The sequence below is a fragment of the Struthio camelus genome, chromosome 3, assembly GCF_040807025.1.
Source record: "Struthio camelus isolate bStrCam1 chromosome 3, bStrCam1.hap1, whole genome shotgun sequence".
NCBI lineage: Eukaryota > Metazoa > Chordata > Aves > Struthioniformes > Struthionidae > Struthio > Struthio camelus.
This window is the reverse complement of record NC_090944.1, coordinates 118,518,848-118,528,325: the sequence shown is the minus strand read 5'-3', so window position 1 is coordinate 118,528,325 and position 9,478 is coordinate 118,518,848. Positions and strand designations below refer to the sequence as shown.

Sequence of the window (9,478 nt, the reverse complement as noted above, 5' to 3'; positions counted from 1 at the left end):
GCGAGGGCCGGGTCGGGGCCGGGCAGGTGCGGGGTGCCCTGCCGCCATCTTGGGCGTGCGAGGGCCGGGTTGGGGCCGGGCAGGTGCGGGGTGCCCCACCACCATTTTGGGCTGCGAGGGCCGGGCTGGGGCCAGGCAGGTGCGGGGCACCCCGCCGCCATTTTGGGCTGCGAGGGCCGGGCTGGGGCCAGGCAGGTGCGGGGCACCCCGCCGCCATTTTGGGCTGCGAGGGCTGGGTCAGGCCGGGCAGGTGCGGCGCGCCCCGCTGCCATCTTGGGCGTGCGAGGGCCGGGTCGGGGCCCGGCAGGTGTGGGGTGCCCTGCTGCCATCTTGGGCGTGCGAGGGCCGGGTCGGGGCCGGGCAGGTGCGGGGTGCCCCGCTGCCATCTTGGGCGTGCGAGGGCTGGGCCAGTGGCGGTGGTGGCTGCCGCCCAGGGAGCGCGGGAGGCAGCGGGGTGGCAGGGGATGGATGGCAGGAGTGGCTGCAGCAACAACGACCCCACAGTCACCCCGAGAGGGGGAAGTGGGTCGTGCCGGTCCTGGGTGGCCTGGAGCTGGTGGAGGAAGGGCTGTTATGGGGACTGAGAAAGGGTTGTAGGTGGGCTGCTTGGGGTGAGGAGCCGGTAAGCAACTGGGCCAAAGAGTTCTTTCTACCTAAAGAGAATCTGCCTATTTTTTTAGGCCCCCCCAGCTTTGTTGTTGGGGTCAATGTGCTGTGCTGGGGTAGTGCAGCTCTCCCCTTTTTTGCTGTCTTAGCTGAACCCATGAGGCCCTTAATTTTTTAAGAGCTTTTACCTTTTTAATATTGACTGTGAAGGGCCTGGAACCTCTTTCTCCTTCCTAGACAAGCCGATCTCTCTGAGAGCTCCTGAAAAGTTGTCATACCCAGTTGCAGATCTCTGGCACAGCTGGCCTAGAGAGTGACTTTATAGAAATTACGTAAACATGAGTTCTTTTTTGGATGGTCCTTTCGTTGGTTCTTTAGTTCTTTTTTGTTTGCTGAAATACTGTACTCTGCCAAGGATTGTTCTTGATCCTTTAAATGGAAGTAATAGAATCAGCCCATAATTCTGTAGTTCAGGTACTTCCTACTGAAGCAATTGGACATATGCCTGATGTAGGATAGCAGGATTTAAACCCTGGGAATGGTGGGAAATACTTGAGCTATCTGTGTTGCTCAGCAGTAGAACTAATTTTACATATTTAAAATATGTCTGCAGATGTCATGTAAGAATTGGTCAAACCATCCGTTCTGTCTTGCTGACCATACAATGTCGTGTAGCTGAGGCCAACCCCTACTGCTAGTTGCTCCTATCATTTTTCCCATCAGGAACAGCCCTGTGTGGCTGGCCTCTGATTACTTTTATTTACTTTTGGCTCCTTCAGAAAATGATGCACTGTATTTCCTGCTCTTAGTGAACTCTCTGTTACATCTCAGTTTTTGCTTCTTTTATAAAACACAGTTTTCATGCATTCTTTAACTTGCTTGTGTTTTCAACTTAAATGCTCACATTTTTTTCTTCTCGGCAGAACCTGCTGCCACCTTTATTGTCCTCAAAAACCCAAGGATAGGTAGGCTGAAGGAAGCCCGTGTGTGGTCAAAATGTCACTGCACTCCAGCTAATTCTGGCTGCTAGAACTGTCCCTGGGGGCAATAGACAGCTGGACGTAATTTAGAGCAGGCTGAGACTGATCCTAGTGGCTAGCCTGAAAATAAGGAAAACAAAATTGCAGTTTAATCTCTTCAACTCCCCAATCTGACCCCCTTTTCCTGTTTCAAACGTAGCTCACTAGAAAAGAAAATAAAGCACACAGTGAATTTAAGCAACTTGTATTTGTCAGCTCAGGGAACTATCAATGTCAATTTAAGATGATTTCTCTTCCTGGGCATGTCATATCAAGTAACACTGGAGTTGTCTAAACTAAGAGCTGGAACAGTGGAGATGTTATTTTCACATCGGACTCGCAGGAATTATAGAACATAAATTGTTTTGATAACATGGCAGGCTGCCTTTCTGCCACACTGCCTGCAAATGTCAAATTTTTTTCCACATTTCAGCTTGGAAATGACATGGTGTTGGTGAAGGATAAATTGTGAAGAATTATGTGTCTGACTTTATTGCTGATTAAATATGACAAATGTTGATCTTTTAGTTGAAGGAAGATTTTACAAGTTTATTTATCTTCAGGGGAGGTATTGTGAACAGATTGCATAGCGTGAGGTGTTAACTTTGCTGTAAACTTAATTTGAAAGAACTATATTAGGAAATTATTCTCAATTTTCATAGAAAGTAATAGAAGTAAAAATTTGTTGTAACGTTTTCTCATTGTGGATGCTAAAATTACAAAAAGTTAGTAAGGACTGCAGGGTTAGTAGCAGAGGACAGAGAACCTGTTCTCTCCTCCTCCTTCTGTCTCTCGTTAAAATTAAACATGTTTTTAGTGTTCTTTGTTTGTTCATTTGTATTACATTAGAGTACGTGGATAAGAGACGCAATACAGATGCATAGTCAGAGACAACTCCTGTCCCGCAATTCTTGCAATTTGGAAAGGAAGAAGATATGAGAGCTGGGATAGCAATCAGTAGTTGAAGTAATAGGCCTACAATTTCAGCCTTTCTTTTGCTAATATTATGTCCTGTTTGGGAGATCTCACATGAGTTTTCTTGTGGCTGAGGCCTTTAGATAACCTAGACTGACTTGTAATTTCATTTCTAAATGTCTAGCAATGCTGTGAGGGTATTAAAAGATGATATTGTTGCCATTTTAAATTTTAATTTTTGCTAAAGATCAACATGCAATTTGCACGCCATTTATCAAGCATGCAGTTTGCTTCTCTTCTCTAATTTACAGCGATATGATTATATATTTTGGATGCTTCTGTTAAGTGCAGCAGAAATTTGAATGCCCAGAGGATGTGGTATTGTGTTCTCACCAAAGAGTCCTTTGACAGCACAAGATGTACGTGTGAGACAGTGAGTGAGAATTGAATCTCTTCAGAAAGCTGTCCGTCCTGTAAATCTTCCTTTTTCATTGGTCCACCTGTACAGCTATACTGAATTAGCATATTGAAGGGCTTCAGGAGTGTGAGTAGTTTTCTGATGCAGCTTAAAACAGTACATGAAACAAGGACATCATAGGGTGGGGGAAGGATGAGTCCATTTTACTTTCAATGTCCGGTTAAGCACCTCTTGTCTCTTACATAAGAAGTATTTTTTGTGACTGTAGACCACTGCTGTTGATACTTAGATGTGATGTTAGTTTCAGGCTTCCCTTTGAAAAATGTGCGAATGTTGTTTACAGGTGCATTCTCAACATTTTTAAGGGCACAACTTTGAGGCCTGACTTAACAAAACTTTACTCACAATCCTAGAATGTCTAATTTTATATATTAATCATGTAGGAAAGACTACCTAATGTGGTAAGAATTTCAGGTATTGCAAATTCGAGCCTTACATTGCACCGCTGTTACTGTGAAGACTTTATTTTGCTAAGCAATTTTATCTGGAGTTTGAACAGTCTTCCTAACATATTCGGTCATTTTCTTCTGTGTAGCAGCTCTTTCATATTGTGCTCCCTACCAATGATTTTTCTTCTCTTATTCTCTTTTTTTTTTTTCTTACGCCAGGTAAAAGAAACAGCAGACTGGGAAACATGCATCAATGTAAGTATATGGCTTCTGTAGCACTGGAATCATTCCTTCTTTCCTCTTTCTGAAAAAAACAGTTTCTGTATACAGAACTTAAATCTGGTACTCTACTAGGTTTGAACCAGTTTGGATAAAATCGGAACTCGAGAACGTTTTCATAGAACTATAACCCATCTAAGGTACGAACAACCTTCTTGATATTCAGAATATTTAGTGCAAGACATAGTTTTCTTCTGATTAAACTGTGTCAGTGCAGTTCCTTGATCTGGCTAACAGGCAAAATAGAAATGCCAGAATTCAGACCCCAGAATATCTTGGAGACAATTTTCAGCTCTAGCTTTGTCTTCTTGTGAGGGTTTGTGTGGGCCATATAATTTCTTTCTTGGTACACTCTCCGTCTGTAAAATGAAGAAAATACATGAAACTTGCACAGGGAAGTAGGATAATACGTTCACAATCTGGGATTTCCAAAGGCTTGAGTTAGATATCCAGATCCCATTCAGAGTCGTTGGAATCTGGATGCTTATCTCTGAGGTTGACTTCAGCCGGTAGCAACAGAGCTGCCATGGTCATCTTGTCATTGACTTGGCTGAAAGTAGAATCAGGTAGAACTTCATCTACTGCAATGTTTGCATTTCGGAGATAAGAATGAGTGTGGGTGAGTAAAATCTCTCTGTAGCTTCTCATTATTTTCCCTCTGTGTAAGAAATCCATTTCTCCTTGCTCTGAGGAGTAGGTGTCTCTTTTTGCCCTATGGTTTTTTTCATTTCTGAGAAAATAAGATATGAGTTGATTGGAATAAAATATACAGGTATGACTAGCATGGCTTTCTGACTTGCAGGTCAGCTTCAGTAGACTGAATATTTAAGCTGTTAATATTCCCTCTTTTTATTTTGCAGTATTTCTGCATAGCATTTAGCTCCAGACTTTGAGAAGGTATTTTGAGTACTTGGAGTTTTTTGTTCTCAAGTCAAGAGAGAGCACAGACTGCCTTCCTGATTTCTCAGAAAGTGCTGAACACCTTCAAGCAGATACCCAATATAATGAGTCTCTTTAGAAAAGCTTAACCTAATGCTTTTCTGCAAAACCTTGTAGACCAAGAGCAGGAGTGTGATACTTTTGTGATCCTTCAGCACAGCAAAAATGAGGCATGTCAGAAAAGCTGCAGTGGAAGAGGAACTTAGAAAAACAGATATGCGGGGCAGAACTGTAGCTACTGGCTCTTCTGCCAGAGTTCATAAACATTGGGAGCAGCAGACATTTTAAACACTCATATGGCTTCACAGGCATCTTCTTCTGAATTCTCTGTGTTTGGTTTTCTTTCTCTTTTGGGAAAAAGTCAGTAATATCAGCAAAGCGGAAGGATTTATTATTTATATTATATGGAGTGAACTTGGCAAACAACCTGCCCAGTTAACCTTTAGTTGTTGTTCAGAGACGCAACTTTTCTGGTGAATATCTGCATGTTAATGCTAAGGAATGTATGCCAGAGTATTTTAATTCCTTAGAATATTAAACTAATTTAGTGCTAATCTGTATGCTAGCATACAGAAAACAGAAGAAAAATAACAATAGGGATTTTCCTTTTTCTGAGATTCCATTTATAAAGGGTTATCCTCTCTTCCTTCTTTGCAGATAAACATGGTTGAAAGGCATCAACATTCTGGAAAAGGGCAGAAGATGATATAGCTGAAAGCTGACAGAAAAGGGTCCACATCCTTACATGCTCCCAAAATATGTCCTATAGGAGTCTGACCGTATCAGGGAAGAACTCAGTTCTGGGATTGAGACAGAGCGAACAACATTGCCCAAATCACCGATTGTCCCTTTTAAGTGGCTGCGGAAAAATAGCAAACATTTCCTCTGCATAATAAACCAACATGTAACTTACAATATATGCTCATTTTAAGTGATATGTACCATGGGAATTCTTTTATTAATCAGTTCAGGTTCTCTTTCCTTGGAAGCCCAAAGCCACTAGAAATTCATTCCCCCTCATTCACCCTTACCATGCTTTAAGGACTATTAAAATTTAGAAAACTGCCCCAAAACTGATGAAGGCCCCAAATGAACTGATTGATACAAAGAAAAACAACTACTGCTCTCCACCCCCATCCCAGAGCAGCCCAGCGTAGTTCAGTTACTTACTGATGTCACTCCAAACCCCTCAGAGCTCTCTTTTGCCAACAATAGGCTCAGTGTGTACGGAGTTGTGGGCCCCTTTGGCACCACAGCTGCAGGTCGTAAATACAGTTCGGGAGATTAAGATATTAAAATGTCCCTCTTTGGTGGCTGCAGAACAGCGCATGAGGTATTGCACCCTGCCTCCGAGGCAGCCTGGTAGCTCCCCGGGCTGTCAGGTGACTGCGTGGAGTACGCTCTCAGAGCTTCCAACATGTGGATTAGCTCTTCTCAGAAATGACATTTCTGCCATTTCCTGTGTTAGCCAGAGAGTGTTTCGTATGCTGTACTTCCATTTCCTGTAGGAGGCTCCCTAAAGTTGGTTAAAGTAATCTGTTGAACATGAATTTAGCGTACATAAGGATAGGTGTGTGCCTTAAGAAAAGTACTGGTCATTTTGTGCAGAACAAGTTGCAGATGGAGCAACAATTTGTCCTCATATTTTTCTGTGGATTTATAAAATAGAGAAAGGGGCATTTGGAAAAAAACACTTGCATCAGTGCAAAGGAGGGGAAATGTATTTACCTGGGTCCTAGTTAATACCTTGCTAGTACTTTCTTCCAGACTTTTAACTGTGTTTGTGTAGAGAAGTTTTGCTTTCCAGTGGCCTTACTCTTGAAAAAATGTGCCTCTCTCACTGTAATGTTTGACAGCATTTTAAAACAGTGAACTGTAGTTGCAAAATTTTTCACTTCCAGAAGCAATAATTAGAATGTGTCAGAATTTTGGCCCTTGGACATTTATGTTCTTGATCATCAATCATTTTTCAAATATGTACCTCTAAGAGAGAACAGTCTTTTACCATATAAATTCAACCTCTGCAAGAGAACACTAGAGCCAGAAAAGCATAATTGATTGAGCTTGCCTGTGCTTTCTTCAAATGTAAGAACTGCTCTTGGTTCAACATTTTGTCAGCAAATTGTGGCCGAGTAATTAATTGTCTGCCTCAGTCATTAAGTATCTGGAATTTATAAATCTGTCAGGAAAGCATTTAATATACAAATCTCTGAATGTTAGTGGAGTTCCTTACTGTTATCTCTAAGTAAGCTATGGATGCTAAGAAATGTCCTCTTAATGATGAGGGAATTAAGCCTGTTAAAGTAGATTGCTCGACTGTAAATTAGCTTGTTTTGGCACTTGGTGCTTTAGGACCAAGGGTCAAATTCTTTCTCACCCTTGAACTGGAGACACTTTACGCTCATCTGGTCCAACTGCAGTAGGTTAATTGAGCTGGTCACAATTTTTTGAGCAACTGTGCATAATGGCTTTTTGGGACAGGTCTAGTATTTGCTGTTATCCGCTAAATTCCTCACTACTTTAAAGGTGAAAGTGGAAAAATAGTGGAGGGTACTTTGGCTTTAGGAGTATAGCATGCAGTCCATGAAGATTTCCATGTTTCCTGTAGATTTCCTCGGTCCCTTTCGTTACACTGATTCTGGAGAAGATTTACCAAAAGCAAAAAAAAAAAAAAAAAAAAAGTGACTACTGAGTTATGATGTTCTTTAGTGGAGTCACAGAATCACAGAATGGTTAAGGTTGGAAGGGACCTCTGGAGATCATCTAGTCCAACCTCCCTGCTCAAGCAGGGTCACCTAGAGCACGTTTCCCAGGATCGCATCCAGATGGGTTTTGAATATCTCCAGGGAAGGAGACTCCACTACCCCTCTGGGCAACCTGTTCCAATGCTCTGTCACCCTCACAGGAAAGAAGTTTTTCTCAGGTTTAGACAGAACTTCCTGTGGTTCAGTTTGTGCCTGTTGCCTCTTGTCCTGTTGCTGGGCACCACAGAGAAGAGGCTGGCCTCATCCTCTTGACACCCTCCCTTCAGATACTTGGACACATTAAATGAGATCCCCCCTCAGTCTTCTCTTCTCCAGGCTGAACAGGCCCAGCTCTCGCAGCCTTTCTTCATAGGCGAGATGCTCCAGTCCCCTCATCATCTTTGTAGCCCTCCGCGGGACTTGTTCCAGTATGTCCATGTCTCTCTTGTCCTGGGGAGCCCAGAACTGGACACAGTACTCCAGGTGAGGCCTCACCAGGGCTGAGTAGGGGATCCTGAGGGGAGGATCACCTCCCTCGACCTGCTGGCAACACTCTGCCTAATGCAGCCCAGGAGACCACTGGCCTTCTTGGCCACAAGGGCACACTGCTGGCTCGTGCTTAACTTATCCACCTGGACTCCCAGGTCCTTGGCTGCAGAGCTGTTTTCCAGCAGGTCAGCCCCCAGCCTGTACTGCTGCGTGGGGTTATTCCTCCCTAGGTGCCGGACCCTGCACTTGCCTTTGTTGAATTTCATGAGGTTCCTCTCCGCCCAGCTCTCCAGCCTGTCCAGGTCCCTCTGAATGGCAGCACAGCCCTCTGGGGTATGAGCCCCTCCCCCCAGTTTAGTATCATCAGCAAACTTGCAGAGGGTGCACTCTGTCCCTTCATTCAGGTCACTGAGGAATAAGTTGAACAGGACTGGACCCAATATTGATCCCTAGGGAACACCACTAGCTACAGGCCTCCAACTAGACTTTGTGCCACTGATCACAACCCTCGGAGCTCTGCCGTCCAGCCAGTTCTCAATCTTCAGGAAACTGCAATAATTGCTAAACATAGCACTAGTTCAGAATCACCTCTCACCCTCTGTGAAATTAGAATGTAACTAGTGTGCGTACGTATGCGAGGGTTTGTGACTATTAACTCCTTTATATTACAAGATTGATGAAGAGCGAGGATTTCAGACTAATAGGCACAGTACAGACAGTTGTCATGCAGGTGCTCAAGACTACTCTCTGACATTGTCCTAATCTCAGTTACAGGGAAGTGTCTAGTTATAAAGAAGGCAGTTCTTCATGCCTAGTTTAGTCTCTCCATTGAGAAAGTCTGCAAAGATAAGATTTAGTCCTACCTTCTCAAATGGTGGTTTTGTGATGAGAGCACCTCAGTTTATGAGTAGAACTACATGAAAAATAAATTTTGTAATAAAAGTTCCTGTAAATGGGAGAAATCTTTCAAACAATTACTTGTAAGGAGAAAGCTGTAAAACGTGGAATACGTGCCTGCATGTGTGCGTATATGTCATGTAATTCTCTAAAGGAGGATATTATGTATCAGCAGTGTAAATGGCATGATGCATATTTATGTGGTAACTGGAAAAATCCCTAGAGATTTTCCTACTTAGAGTACTCATGAGGTAGGATCAGCTATTGATAAAACTGAAAAGGTAAGGAAAGACAAATTGATGCAGCTTTAAAGCTTTTAAAAAATATATTTGGAGTTGTATGGGGCCCCAAAACTTCAGAAGACTGTAAGACAATTTTCAAAGCCCGGTATCACAAAACGCTAAATTTGTCTTTATGGTCTCAGTTTACAAAAACATGGAAAACCTTCTATTTGTACCCAAATCTTAGTAACATGAATGGGATTAAAACTGTTTCAGGTTTTTTGTGCAGTTACAGGGCTTCTCTAAGTAGGAGTGCATGACTGAACAGTGGTCCATGCAGATGGATTACTAAATAGTGGCCACTAAACAGTAGCTTATGTTCTAGTCAGGGACTTCATCTAAAGCTTGCCTCTGGTAATATGATCTGGTTTAGAAATACCTTATGTGTCCTATTGGGATCAGTGATGAGGTACTGTTAAATATAGGTAAAATAATAAAATTC

The 9,478-nt window shown here is 42.9% G+C and overlaps 1 long non-coding RNA gene across 3 annotated transcripts; it reads left to right on the top strand.

Moving 5' to 3' along the window:
* Nucleotides 1-1,785: 1,785 nt before the first annotated feature.
* LOC138066595 (uncharacterized) lies at nucleotides 1,786-5,540 on the top strand. 3 transcript variants are annotated; one of them, XR_011139909.1, is made up of 3 exons: nucleotides 1,786-2,973; nucleotides 3,627-3,662; nucleotides 5,283-5,540. It is a non-coding gene; the product is annotated as an uncharacterized lncRNA (long non-coding RNA). The 3 variants fall into 3 exon arrangements; XR_011139911.1 differs by having other exon boundaries at nucleotides 1,786-3,084; XR_011139910.1 differs by adding an exon at nucleotides 3,762-3,826 and having other exon boundaries at nucleotides 1,786-3,662.
* Nucleotides 5,541-9,478: the final 3,938 nt, after the last annotated feature.